We start from the raw sequence: 15,562 nt of genomic DNA, 5'->3' as shown, positions 1-15,562 counted from the left end.
TGTTATTTATTTTTTTAAGAAATGAGTTTATTTCCTTTACTATGATCTATTATTTTACCTCTTTGTAAGAAGAACTGTCCCTTCAGCTCCAACAGAGCTTTCATACCTATTTGGTGGCTTCAGCTGATAGTCTTTGGATCGTCATAAATATTCCTCCAGGGAGTTGCAGCTAACTCCTAAAGTGAAAGTGCTGTGTGTACAGCTCATCCTGGGAAGCAGCTTGTCCACAATTAGATTTATTGACCTCAACTTTCCCTTTTTTTTTTTTTAGAAGTTACTGATCCTTCTCAAACTCTTCCAAAAATTTGAAGAAAAACGAATGCTTCCAAACTCATTTTATGAGGCCAACACTATCCTGATATTAAAACCAGACAAGAACAATACAAAAAAATGACGGGCCAATGTCCCTGATGAACAGAGATGGGTAAATCCTCAAAAATATGAGAAAACTGAATTCAATAATACATTAAAAGAATTATACACCATGATCAAGTGGGATTTGTTCCAGGGACGTAAAGATGGTTCGACATCTGCAAGTCATTCAATGTGATACCTCACATTAACAAAAGGAAGAATAAAAATGATATGATCATCTCAAGAGATGCAGAAAAAGCACTTGATAAAATTCAACATCCACTTATGATCAAAACTCTCGACAGAGTGAAGATAAAGCTACCTGAACATCATACAGAACATATACAACAAACCCACAGAAAACATCACGCTCAATGGTGAAGAGCTGAAAACGTTTCCTTCAAGATTAGGAGCAATATAAGGATGCCCAGTCTCACCACTTTCATTCAACCTAGTACTGCAAGTCCTAGCCATGGTAAATGGGCAAGAAAAAGAAATAAAAGGCTTCCAAATAGGAAAGAAAGAAGTAAAACTGTCATTATTTGCAAATGGCATGACAATATAGAAAACCCTAAACTCTACCAGAAAGTTTTAGAATAAATGAATTCAGTAAAGTTAAAGGATACAAAATTAATAAACAGAAATTGATTGCATTTCTATATACTAATAATGAACCATCAGAAAGAGAAATTAAGAAAACAATCCCATTTACAATGGTACAAACAAGAATAAAATACGTAGGAATAAATTTAATCAAGGAGGTAAAATATCTGTACACTGAAAACTGTAAGACATTGGTGAAAGAAATTGAAGAAGACACAAATAAATGGAAAGATATTTTCTGCCCATGGATTCTAAGAATTAATTTTCTTTTTTTTTTTTTTTTTTTTTTTTTTTTTTTATGATTTTTTATTATATTATGTTAGTCACCATACAGTACATCCCCGGTTTCCGATGTAAGGCTCGATGATTCATTAGTTGTGTATAACACCCAGTGCACCGTGCAATACGTGCCCTCCTTACTACCCATCACCAGTCTATCCCATTCCCCCACCCCCCTCCCCTCTGAAGTCCTCAGTTTGTTTCTCATAGTCCATAGTCTCTCATGTTTCATTCCCCCTTCTGATTACCCCCCCTTTCTTTATCCCTTTCTTCCCCTACTGATCATCCTAGTTCTTATGTTCCATAGATGAGAGAAATCATATGATAGTTGTCTTTCTCTGCTTGACTTATTTCACTTAGCATTATCTCCTCCAGTGCTGTCCATGTTGTAGCAAATGTTGAAAGAATTAATTTTCTTAAAATGTCCATACTATCCGAAGCAATCTACAAAGTCAGTGCAATCCCTATCAAAATTCCAATGACATTTTTCACAGAACTAGAGCAAGTAATTCTAAAATTTGTATAGAACCACAGACCTGAATAGCCAAAACAATTTTGAGAAAGAAGAACAAAGCTGGAAGTATCATCCTCCCTGATTTCAAACTATACTTCAAAATTACAGTAATCAAACAGTATGGTATTGGCACACAACAGACATATAGAACGATGCAACAAAATAGCCCAGAAATAAAGCAATGCGTGTATGGACAATAATTTACTACAAAGGAGTCAAGAATATACAATGGGGTAAAGGACAGTTTCTTCAATAAAAGGTGCTGGGAAAACTGACAGTTACATGCAAAAGAATGAAACTGGACCACTATCTTACACCACATACACAAATCAACTCAAAATGGATTAAAGACTTGAAAGTAAAACCTGCAACCATAAAACTCCTAGAAGAAAACACAGGCAGTTAGCTCCTTGACATAGCACATGGCAATATTTTTTTTTGGCTCTGACTCCAAAGGCAATGGCAACAAAAGCAAAAATAAACAGAAGAGACTACATCAAACTAAAAATCTTCTGCACAGTGAAGGAAACCATCAACAAAATAAAAAAGACAATCTTCTAAATGTGAGAAGATTTTTTTCAAATCATATATTCAGTGAGGGGCTAATATCCAAAATACATGAAGGACTGATAGGTATCAATAGCAAATGAGCAAACAATCCAATTTAAAAATGGGCAGACGGTCTGAAGAGGTATTTTCCCAAAGAAGGTGTACAAATGGCCAACAGGCACATGAAAAGATGCTCACTAATTATCAGGGAAATGCAAAACCAAGTCACAATGAGATATCATCTCACACTGTCAGAATGGCTGTTATCCTAAAGACAAGAAATAACAAGCATTGGTGAGAAGTGGAGAAAGGGACCCCCTGAGCACTGTTGGTGACAATGAAAATTGGTGCAGCCACAGTGGAAACCAGTATGAAGTTTCCTCAAAAACATTATAAAATAGAACTAGCCTATGATCCAGCAATCCCACCTCTGGATCTTTATCTGAAGAAAATGAAAATACTATTTTTAAAAGATATATGCACCCCTATGTTTACTGCAACATTACTTACAAAAGGCAAGATATGGAAACAATCTGAGTGCCCATCAGTAGATGGATAGATAAAGGAGATGTGTCATAGACACACAATGGAACACTAAGCCATAAAAAGAGAAGAAAATCTTGCCATTTGTGACAATATAGGTAAACCTTGAGGATATTATGCTAAGTGAAGTAAGCCAGACAGGGAAAGACAAACACTGTATGATTTCACATATGTGTGGAATCTAAAAAACAACCCCCCCCCAAATTCCTAAGTACAGAGGACAGCGTGGTAGATACCAGAGGGGAAGACAATTGAGGGGAGGCCAAAAAAGGTGAAAGGTGTCAATTGTATGGTAAGGGATGGTAACTAGACTTACAATGGCCGTCACTTTGTAGAGTGTGCAAATATTGAATTATTATATTGTACACCTGAAACTAATAGAATGTAATATAACTATTTAACCAATTTTAAAAAAAATTCCTGAATTGAATTGTCCCTGAGTGTGCTAAACCATTTAAAATAACTTACCTATTTAGGAAAGGATCGTTGTTGTGGAAATCACAGTAAGCATGATCTTTTTGAAGCAGAAGAGGTTTTATTGCTCTGGGGCTATCTTTGATAATTCAGGTAAAAAGACTATTATTTCCCCCCAAAAAATGTAGACAGGAATTTAGTGCATATGAGAGTGGGGGGATTAGCGACATTAGTTTGAGTGGCGTAACTAGGATGTTTGAAACTTTGTCCTCTGAGTTTTAATACCCTTCAAGCCCGACCTGAACACACAGTTCTTGGCTCTCTGCAAGGACGTAGACTACCCTTCACCACATCCTGGCCAGTTACTATCAGGAGAAATGTCCACAAAGCGGAATGGTGTCCCAGTTATTTAAACATATCCAAAATGATTTTTGAATTTAGATTTTCTCACGTAATTATTAAAAATGCTGAGACAGAGTATAATACCATGAATAAATGCCAATCGTTGCGATGGATGTTATGTTAAAAAGTCTGAATGCGTTGGAGAAGCATGATAAAGTATTTACAGGGAAAACATTAAGGTAATTGAAATTTGCCTTCAACATGTGTGATAGGGAAGAGAGATGAAATAAAATTGTTAAGGTATTGACACCTAGGAGTCAATGAATTATTCTCCCTACTTTTGATTATGGTTGAAAGTTTCCATAATAAAAATGTGAGGCAACCAATGATTATGATATTATGGTATGGAACCTGTGAGTTTTAGGTACAATATAAACATTCACTAATGGAAAATCTCAGGAGAGAGAAATTCTTTAGGTCTGTTGTGCTCTTACATTGAATAGAGAGGTAGCAGGTAAAATGCCTTTCTTGGGATCACAGAATTAGGTTGAGGGTGCTCTCCTTTTCTTTTCCTTTTTTTAGATTTTATTTACTTATTTGAGAGAGAGAGAGAGAGAGAGAGAGAGAGAGAGAGAGAGAGAGAGAGAAAGCACTCACAAGAAGGGTGAGGGGCAGAGGGAGAAGAAGACTCCACACCGCGCAGGGAGCCTGATGACGTGGGGTTCAATCCCGGACTCAAGGACCATGACTTGAGCAGAAGGCAGATGCTTAACCCACTGAGCCACCCAGGTTCCCCCCACCCCCGCCCCACTTTTTTTTTAAGATGAAGGTGCTCTCCTTTTCAGTGTGAGTCGGTATGTACTGACCATCTTCAATACGCCAGGTCACAGAATGGGCCCTGATCATAGTAGTGTGAATAAGGCACAGAGCAGCCCCGGGCGGAAACCAGTCACATACACAGATAACCATAAAACAATGTCATAAACAGGAGGGAAGGCCATAGCATTTTCTTTTATATGCTGTGAACAACATGAGCAATAGCATGGTGAATAAAAATAGCATATGCTGCGGAAGGAAAAACAAATGGTTGAGTGTCGCTAGAGTTGCGGATTCAAGGTAGAGGAAATGAGAGGGAGTCAGAGGCAGGCAGTGAACTTCATCCTGCAGGTGGTAGAGAGCCCCTGAAGAGTTTTGAGGTGAGGCAAGCTGGGTGGAGGGTAGGTTTAAGCAGACAACATGGGAACCAGGGAAGACAGAAGGCATCCGTGGTCGTCCACCAGGCGAGCGACCAGGAAAACCTGAACTGGATCCAGACTTTGTGGGAGAAGGACAGGAAGAAAGGGGGAGTTTCAGCCCAGACTAGTATTGTAGCAACAGGTCAGTATGAATGCTTTCCTTTCCCAAATTCCCTTCTGTCATCCTTCCTTCTCAACTCTTCACCTCCCTTCTTTTCTTGTCCTTCTTTTACCTTCTCCTTTCTGTCTTTCCATTGTGGAGGCTTGTGCAAAGATTTCATTTTTAAAAATTTGTTTTGTATAGTTAATATATGCTCTTGGAGCAGAACACAAAATACAAAATGTATGTAACTAAAAAAAAAAAAAAAAAAAAAAAAAGGCTTCTTTCTGCATCCCTTGCTCCTCAGCTGCTTTTCAACTTCTCTTTCTCCGAAGGAGCCAGCCATGGTCCCTTCCAAGGCTCTTGTGTAATTGCTTCAAAGATAATGTCATGCACTTATGACCATACACACATACTTGCAAAGACTTTTAAAAATAACTTGTGTGAAGATTTTGTGTACCTACTTGACAAGTTAATTAGCATGCTCACTGCACTGTATTAAAATCTTATTAATTAACTTGATGGGTCATTTGATTGCATAGCTCTAAAAGAAAGAGTTGGCCTTCTTTTGCAGACAATGGGCTCACCAAGGATACTTAGATGAATCATCTTCTTCGGAAGCTGAAAAGGGTTAAATGAAACTATCGGAAACTTTCTATTTCTAGTGGATATGATTGCTCATCTAATGTCTATCTGGAGTCTTGATTAACCTTCAAAAAACGTCAGCAAACAGTCCTCCAGCCTATTAAGAAAGTTGCTTATGGAACAACATATTACCCTGTTAAAAGGCCTCTATCTGTCAAAGTAATGAGATCATAATTAATTGGTTTTCATTTTTCCTTTCTAAATCAAAGAAAAAACGTTTAGCCTTTCTTCAGCGGTAGGTTGTGGCATTTCCATGTAGTAAACATCCCAGCTTCTACTCTCACCGTGGGTACACAGCAGTGAATCCCTGACTGCAATAGTTCCTGGAAGAACGGAATATATGATGGTTTCATAAATAAATATTAGTACATTCGTCTTCTTCCAGCCCAAGCCAGATTTTCCTGGCTGCTTATTTCCCCAGGTGGTCAGAAGAATCCAATCCCTGATAGAGAAGGTTGGCAGTTTCACGTGCATATCTGATCAGCAGTAAGACTCTCCCTCAGATAATGTTCTCGCATTTCTGGGGGTGAAAGATGGTACCGTGGTTCTCTGATAGGCATAAAGAAATAACTTCATACACGATTTAAGCCATTCTATCTGAATTTGTGGTAGCATTTTCCTTACAAGGAAGTCATTGTGGTGTCTCTCCCAGTTGGATGGGGGCCCCCCAAACGTGGGGTATTGATAGGGTGGAAGCCAGTAGCAGGAGAGGTCAAAGAATTCACCAGAGGCAGAACAAACAGAACAAAGGAGATAGAAGTTTATTGAAGACAGGACAAGGGAGCAGCGGGCAGATCAACAGAGGAGAGGCTGTCTGCCACCAGCAGGGGGTGGGGGCTGTGTTTAAAGAGGGAAGGTGAGGAGGTATGGCGACATATGGAATTTTCCCTTTTTCTGGTAACTGTGCCTGGTTGTAAGTAGCCCATTGGTCAGGTAAGGTCTATGGATATTTTGAGGTGGGTCCCCGGATGAGGGTCCCTGTGGTCCCTTTCTACATTCCATCCCTCAAGCCTGTTTGCCTAAAAGCGGCCTCTACAATCTTCTTGAACAAATCTTTCCTCAAGGAATAAGTCCTGTAAATACATAAACATTTTAACTAGAAATAATTATTATGATTATGCCCATGTTCAAATTCTGGCTTTTTCTTAAGTAATTTTCAGTCCTAAATGCTTTGAAGCATATTGAGAGAATTAAAGAGACTATAAATTCCTAAACATGTTAAGCACAAAATTGTCAAATTATACTTTCTCTCCAATAAGAAGCTAGCTAGCATACTCCAGAATGTCATAATTTTCTTATATTTCAAGCAAAAGCACTCCAATTAACTGGGTATCCAACTAAGGTTAATGTTATTTTACAAAATCAATTTGTTTTTATATGTTGTGACTGAAATTATATTATTACACAATGTATGTTTTGCTGAATTATTTAATAATACGTTCTGCGCCAATTCTCTGAAATAGAAGCTTATCTGTTTTATTCACTGCTGTATTCCCAGCTTAGAACATAGTAAGTGCTCAATAAATATTTTTAAACCAACAAATACAACATTATCTATGACCCATATTTCTATTAGAATATTTTCTTCATCACACATTTTATATCTTTTTTTCAACTTTGATTTTTTTTCTTCTTTGTTGTTGGAGAATAAAAGCTATGCATCATAGGATAAAAAGCATATGATTGAAAAAAATTTTGCTTGGTTAACTCATTTTGTCCCAGTTGCATGAAGCCCAGTATATAAAAATATTAACAATTTAATGGTTTCAATTATTTTCTGTACCTCACTTCCCTAGTTCATGTTGACGACAAATATGGAAAAGCCGAGAACCGCAGCCACTCCCCAGCCCCATGTAAGAATGGATTCTAAATAGAAAAAAAGGAGAAAGCATAGGAGAGACAGAGAGGAACAGAAGACACAGATTGAGAGTGGGAGAGAGTCTTGCTTATGTTAATAGGATTGCCATTAATGTGCCTTTTAATACAAAGTGCCCTACCTTACGCTACATAGTTCATCATAAGCTAATGAAAGAGCTGCTTTAATTAGGGAGATAATAAGTGATTCAGAGACAAAAGGGAAGGATTCCGAACCATCACATCTATACACATGGAGGGACAGCTGCCAAGTGAGAGCCTTCGGGGACCAGGTTGAGAGCGCGTAAGCCGCATGACCGTAATAACTAGGAGTGAAGGGAGGTGACAGTGTCCTCAGTGAAGAGGTACACCACCCTAAGGTATTAAAATATCACGGCCTTCCACCGTGAGACAAAATATTAAGCCAATTCAGCCTCCATTAATTGCCAGAAGAAAATGAGATTGTCTCAAATTCTGGAATAAGGCACTAAAATATACTTACATTTGTTGTCCACACTATTGGTGTAGTCTTAAAATCTGTAATAGTTTTTGATGTTCCTTAGAAAATCGATGGTCTATCATTTGAAATAGAAAAAGAACACTCCTGCTTGACAGAAAATCATGCAGACCATTTGACTACCAGCACGGTGATTACTAGCAAGAACTGTGCTCCTTTTATTACATGGATAGAAAATGAGATACAAATATTACACACAACTATAAATCAATGACACGACGTAACTCTAGGATACCTTTCTTTTTCATTCTGCCGTTACTCGTGCTTTCTTTTCCTAGACACCCAGAAAAATTATTGGGTTATAAAAGATAATATAATATAAAGGTAAGATTAACATATAACAGATCTCTACTTTTAAAGGGGAGGCATTGATTTTCATCAACATCTTAGCTTTAATTTCCTTCTGCCAAACAAAGTTCTCTATAGGAGTTAGGAGCAAAATTCAGAAATATGTTGGACGAAGGCCATGAAGCCAGTGCTGCTCGAAGTTTGCTTCACAGCCGGTGTCTGTCCCTGACCTATTACTGAATCACAATAACATAAGTACAGGATAAACATTTAGAGATTTTTGCAGCATTTTGACAGGAAATATTTTGTCTATTGAATTTAATAGTAAAGAATTGAGACTTTTGATGTATCTCTTTTTTATTTCATTTTTTAAGTGCCTTTTTTTGCATAAGTACTGGTCTTTTATCGATAAGAAATTACAAGTAAATCTTCTGTTATGGATAATTTCATAGTTAGTGGGCTGAACTACTTTGAAAACAGGTGCTTATATCACCCTCCCAAACTTCTTTGGAATACTCCTACTTATCTAGGACTTTGAGTATCATAAATTTCTGGTTCTTCAGAAAGTTGGAATGGTGGTTACCAGGGCCTGAGGGGTGAGGGAAATGGGGCGATGTTGGTCAAGTGGTCACACTTTCAGTTATGGGATGAAGGAGTTTTGAGGAATCTAATGTATAGCATGGTGATTATTGTAAATACTGTATCATATACTCGAAAGTTGCTGAGAGTACAAGTTACATTTCTCACCACAAGGAAGAAATGGTAAACGTGTGGTGATGGATGTGGTAATTAATTCTAGGGTGGTAATCAATTCATAATCTAGAAATGTATCAAATGAACACATTGTATACCCTAAACCTACATAATTTTATGTGAAATTATATCTCAATAAAGCTGGAAAGAAAAATCAAGTCAGAATCTCTGAAAAAAATCAGTTTATTTGTGTTTTCTCTGCTATTTTAAAAAATAAATATATCTTGGAATGCCTTTGTATACTTTGGAAGAATTTTTAAAAATTCAGTCTTACAAAGTTCAGAATTGAAACCAAGCCTATAGGGAACATTTTACTTCTGTAACATCCAACATTGACAAGTGATTGTTGATGGAGATGGTAATAAAAAAACAAAAGCCTTTTATACTTAACTCTTCGTGAACTAGTTAGTTATACATTAGGTCACTGACAGACATCAATGAGTATGTCAGGAAAAGCTCGGTGTGCCAGGTCATGAGAGTAAACGTCACGTCGAAAGAAGTGGACACAACTGCAAATAATTGGAAACTAGGGCCATTTTATCAAGTTGAAGTGGGACATATGGGCATTTGAACTGAAAGAACAATTCAAAAGTCCATAGTTATGGGATAGGAGGTGGGGGAATGGATACACTTTATCATCAAATCTGAATTACTTTCACTATCCGCAGATCCACACCTGAGCCCCAGGACTTCTGGCCCAGCACTCCTCAGTCTCCAGAGACCAGGCAGCAGACCACCAGGAACTGCTAGGACATGTTTTCAGAAATCTTGCATCCTGCCTGCCATCTTGGTGAGTTAGCCTTTGTCATTTCCCTTCCAGTCTGATTTCCCTCTTGCTATTTTTGGCTCTTTTTCCCCCTGACCCAAACTACCCATGTGTATGCTCACTTTGATAGTGCCTGTCTAAGGCAAACAAAAAATCCCTCTTTTCATCCTCAAACTTTTCATTAAACCTCTTTCTCTTTCTTTGACAGAAACATAACTCTTTCATAAGAAAAGACATGGCCTTGCATGCAAGGGCTACTTTTTCTCATATTCCACATATGTCAGCCATTCTCCTCTAGCCCCAGTGTTGCTTCCAGAGCATTATTACTGCATTAGCCTTTGGTGAAGATCTCCACCACTTTGAGATTTTTCCATCAGGTTGTTTCATTCCCCTGGCCTTGATTGTTATTGTCATGTAGTTATTTTCTGGGATTTGGAAATCCCTCTTTCTACACGATGTCTCTTGGAGATACAATGGACCCATCAGAGCTCACAGCTGCAAAACTGAGCTCATCTTTTCTATCAACCTGCTCTATCCCCCCTCCACCCACTATTAAGTTTCATGCTTCTGCCTTCAATGGTATAGCACTAATCTTTTTATACTCTACTTCACACTACGCTTCACCATTAGCTGCCCTCTTCCTTGATGACTTCATCTCCAGCCATGTTCATCTACACCTTTCTTTCATAATTCAATACTGTGGCCACACCCAGATCTTGTCATCACTTGGAACTGGCTCACTTCCAGTACATTAAATCTGAATGCCCCATTCTCACCGCAGCTCCCCTCCCACAAGTCTTCCCAGTCGGTACTCTTACCACTCCTGTCCCTGACTCCACAGGGCTGGCAGCCTGTGATCCTTCTACCTTTTTCTGTTTGTTATATTTTGCCTTCTTTTCCTTCTCTGTCTTGCTTCGATGTCATAGGACCTCATTTCAACCATTCTTTTGCCAGTTTTTAAAAACGCTAGTCTCATTGCCTTTCAATCCATCCTCATGACAAATACTCAGTCTAGGTGCCCTATTTCTGTAGCTGTCACCCAGACAGCAGAGTTACTGAAGATGATCACACAATTGTACATGTGGATGACACTATCAATTCCTGGTGCCCAAACTCAACTAGGCTTTCAATACTTTGTATATTTCCCTACTGAATTTCCCCCACTGTTCAAATTGTTCATTCGTTGTCTTCACTACTCGCCAATGAATTTGCCTGCTTGTTCAGAGGAAAAATATAACTCCAACTCTGTAACTCCAACCCTATAACTTCCTGCCACCTAACCTACAAACAGAAGTCCCAGGAAAGGAAAGTTATTTCCCTGGCTGAAGATGAATCCCTGCATCTGGACTCATGATCCTATCTTCTGCCTTTCTAGGATACCTGTGTTGGGCTGAATGTTTATGTCTCCTCAGATTCATACGTTGAAGCCCTGACCCCCGATGTGATGGAATTAGGAGGTGGGGGTTTTTGGAAGGCAATTAAGTTTAGATGATGCCAAGAGAAGAGAGCCCCCATGGTGGGATTAGTGCCTTTAGGAGAAGAGGATGAGACACCAGAGTTTCTTCTCACCACCATGTGAGGAGACAGGGAGAAGGTGGCTGTCTGTGAGCTAGGAAGTAAGTCTTCACCCAGAACCAAATATGCTGGCATCTTGATCTTGACTTCCCAGCCTCCAGAACTGTGAGAAATAAATGTCAGTCATTTAAGTCACCCAATCAATGGTATTTTCCTACAGCAGCCTGCGCTGACTATGATGATACCCTCTTCTTTAAGTCTTACTTTCCTGCTTTTATTCATCGGTCCATAAACATATTCCATGTTCTCACATACTAAAAATATGTCCCTCAGCCTCCCACCTCCCGCCAGGTACTGTCCTTTATCACCACTGCTTCACAACTGAATCTTTTGAAAGAGTTGTCTACATTCACTGTCTCTAGTTTTCAGCTCCACACATTCTCCGTACCTTTTGCATTTGGCTTCTGCTCTTGCAACCTGCAGAAACTGTTCTTGGCAAAGCCAGCAATGATTGACTTTCTTGCTGCTAAATCACTGAAATCTTTCCTTGTTTGAGTTCTCTACTCTTCTTCTGGCTGTTGACCATCCCCTTTGGATCCTTAACATCACACTCTTTCCATTCCATCTCGCTGACATTGAAATCTCAGATTCCTTTGTAGAATCGTGAAATGTTTGTATTTCTCAGGGTTCTGTCTTAGATTGTCTTCTTGTTTCAATTTTCACACTTTCAGTTTTTCAGTATCTCCCTCATTTCTTGTTGTGGTTTTAACAACCTTCCTTCTATACACAGATGGCCCTAAACTTCATCTTTCCAGGGACAACCTTTCTCCTAAATTTTAAATGTGGAAATAAATCCCTTTTCCTGCAAGATGTCTCTTAGAGATACAATGGGCCCGTCAGAGCCCACAGTTGCAAAACTGACCTCAGTTTTTCCATCAACCCTCTCTATGTCACCTTCCACCCCCTACTCAAGGCTAGAAATCTGAGTATCATCCTTGACCATTCCCTTTCCTTTACTTTAGAATTCTTAGATATGGATCACTTCACTGCTTTTTTTCTTTATTTCCTCTATCACTTACCCAGTTCAGTTCATCATCTTATTTTCATTCACCTCATCAGGAGTCTCCCTTTCTCTAGTCAGATCTCCCTTCAACTTATTCTCCATACCACAGACTGGGATTTTTCTAAAATGCAAATCTTACACATATGCTACTACTGTGTTTAAAAGTGGTCAATGGCTCTTTATTACATGGAAAGTCCAAGTTCTTTGACATGCCTCATATGATCCTTCTCCTTCTGAGCTCTCTTTACCATTCTTCTGTTTCCTTTTAATGCCTCAACCATTTAGATTTTTAACTATCTCCTCTCTCTTCCTCCTTGCACCCTTCTCTCTCTTGCTCTCCTGACTCCAGGTCTTTGCATAGCCTCTTTCTTCTGTCTTGAGTTTTCCACTACCCACCACCGCCTGCCCGGCCCCACCTCACTACCTGCTTCCTCTGGCTAAATTATACATACAATTCAAGTCCCACTTAGACATAACTTCCTTTGGGAAGCTTTTTTCCCTCCCAGAACTGGTGTGGGGATTCTCCTTTTTGCTTCCGCTGCAATTCATTTTACTTTTCATAATACTTGTCACATTCTATTGTAGTTTTTTAAATTGTACTTTTCTATTTTTGACTTTTTATTCCCCATTAGCCTGTCAGCTCCATTAGGGCAAGAATTGTTTGTTTTGACTCTAATGCTCTGGTACATTGGAAGCTCTGATAATTATTCAATGTATGAATGCAGGAAGAAAAGAATAGGAAGATGCAGGTGGAATAAAGCCAATGGAAGCAAGGAACTTAGGAGATCAAAGCTAAATATATAAATCAAGTTTAGGAACTTAAGAAATTGGAGTAAAAAATGTTAGAAGTGGTGCCTCTTCAGGTCCTCAGGTTTAACAGGGTCAAGACAAAAAGGGAGATTCCTTGGTATCTTTGTATGTCTTGTCTGCACTTGGCCATGTTGGTTCCACTTGGTTTAGCCCCTATATGATCTGTCTGCCCTCTTCTCCAAGGAGTCTTTTCTCTGTGTCCAGGTGCATAGTTCTTAGAAATTGTACCCTTGTCATTATCACTAAGCATACCTTATGAAACACTGGTTTGCTTTGGCTGGTTACTTAGACATGGCCCCTATCCTCTAGAAGTCCATACTCAGTCAAATGCAAAGCACAAATATTTCATTGACAAAATATAAAATGAAGACTAGATAACATTTATTTAATAAATGTACACAAGACAATTGGATTGTGTCAAGAGTGAAGGAATGACAGGTGTTGCATGATTTAACTCACCACCAGTCAAAGTGATACATGGCTATCCTCAAAAATGTCACATGACCAAATGAATCTACTAGATATTTCATAAATTTTTCCCATATGCTACCTTCCTCCCCCTATCACTTATAATACCCTACATAGGATAAAGCAAGTCAAAATCTCTGATATAAACCAACCTGTGGGAACCCTGTCACCAAGGTCATCAAAATTTACAAAGAATTTTAAAACACCAGGGCGCCTGGATGGCACAGCGGTTAAGCGTCTGCCTTCGGCTCAGGGCGTGATCCTGGCGTTATGGGATCGAGCCCCACATCAGGCTCCTCCGCTGGGAGCCTGCTTCTTCCTCTCCCACTCCCCCTGCTTGTGTTCCCTCTCTCGCTGGCTGTCTCTATCTCTGTCGAATAAATAAATAAAATCTTTAAAAAAAAAAGAATTTTGAAACATCATTTAGACTCAAACTTATATGCTACTACACAGCTAAGTCCTAAGTTGTTGCTTTGTAATTGACAGAACTAATAAAAATATTTCCAAAACATCAAAATTAAGAATTTCTGTGCATCAAAGGACACATGCAACAAGGGTGAAAAGACAATCTATGGGATGGGAGAAAATATTTACAAACCATATATCCAGTACGGGATTATCCAGAATATATAAATAACTGCTATAATTCAACACCGTCAATACAACCTGATTTCTAAATGGGAAAGGACTTGGATAGACATTTCTCTAAATAAAAGAAAGTGTTTGAAAAGTTGTGCAACATTATTAATCATTAGGGAAATGTGAGTTAAAAACCACAAATATTAAAACTTCTATGTACCTACTAAAAGTGATACAAAATATTGTGATACTACTCTATTAGAGTATTCAGAAAATAAATGTAGACTATTATTTGAGATGCATTGTATATAATCTTTCTCAGAATTATAACCGTATTTACTTCAATTTTTTGTTCTAGAAATTATGGAATTTTATTATAATCAAACTTTAGCAATGAATGGATGAGTGCACTCAGAACAATTAATGGGAACCGATTAGTCAGCCATACAAGTGAAGTGAAATTTAAAATTCACTTAGTTGTCAGAGAACACTAATTATCTAAGATTTGCATTAGTCTGCTGTAACTACTTAGGAGCCTTTCACCTTACTTCTTGTGCGGTAGAATGTCCTGTGGTCAGCAGCCTCCAAGATGGCCACAGTGTGCTTGCTCATGTCTGTGTATAACCTCCTTCCCTTAAGTGTGGGCTTCTAATGAACAGAGTACGGGAGATGTAATGGATGCTGCTTGTTAGATTTGGTTACGAGAAGACTGTGGTTTCCATTTTGGGTGCTTTCTTTTTCAGTCTCTCTCTCCATTTCTCTTTCCTTCTCTCTGACTCTCTCTGCTGTTTCTCAGGGGAAATAAGCTATAATGTTGTGAGTAGCTCCATGGTAAAGACCACACAAGAAAAGAAGAGATATCGAAGATAAGAACCAATGAAGATCTGAGGCTGCCAAAAGCCACGTGAATGAGTTCAAAAGTAGATCTTCCCAGAGCTGAGACGACTGTAACTTTGGCCAATACCTTGGCTGCAACCTTGTGAGCCACCCCGACTCAGAGATACCCAGCTAAGCTGTGCCTGGATTCCTGATTCACATAAGCTATAATAAATGTCTCTTGTTTAAACTGGTAATTTTGCTATAATTTGTTACGCAGTGATAGGTAATACATAACTAAATGTATCAAATACAATAAACTTTTAAAGGTAGTATTTTACATATAATTTTCCAACATTTTTATGTAAAGCCACATACTAGGATTTTCTTTGCCACGGTTTCTATCCTTTCTTGTCCCGAATCCTATACTACTAGGTTTATCTAACTTCTAATGTTTGGATCCCACATGCCCAGCCTGATTTGATTGACACGTAATTCTAGCATTATCTACTATCTTTTCAATGTTCTTTTTTTCTCCTCAATCTGAATTAGAAC

The 15,562-nt window shown here is 38.5% G+C and overlaps 1 long non-coding RNA gene and 1 pseudogene across 2 annotated transcripts in view; one reads left to right on the top strand and one right to left on the bottom strand.

Annotated features, from left to right (window-relative positions):
• LOC148110271 (eukaryotic translation initiation factor 1 pseudogene) overlaps positions 1-15,562 on the bottom strand; it is a 128,046-nt pseudogene that overhangs the window by 63,781 nt on the left and 48,703 nt on the right. The gene's annotated exons all lie outside the window — the stretch shown is intronic.
• Positions 4,740-15,305, top strand: LOC148110272 (uncharacterized). Its single transcript, XR_015724243.1, has 3 exons — positions 4,740-4,975; positions 9,659-9,780; positions 14,988-15,305. It is a non-coding gene; the product is annotated as an uncharacterized LOC148110272 (long non-coding RNA).

The sequence above is a fragment of the Ursus americanus genome, chromosome 4, assembly GCF_024610735.1.
Source record: "Ursus americanus isolate L20-20 chromosome 4, mUrsAme1.1.p, whole genome shotgun sequence".
In the NCBI taxonomy this organism is placed as follows: Eukaryota; Metazoa; Chordata; class Mammalia; order Carnivora; family Ursidae; genus Ursus; species Ursus americanus.
This window is presented reverse-complemented; position numbering and strand designations above follow the sequence as displayed.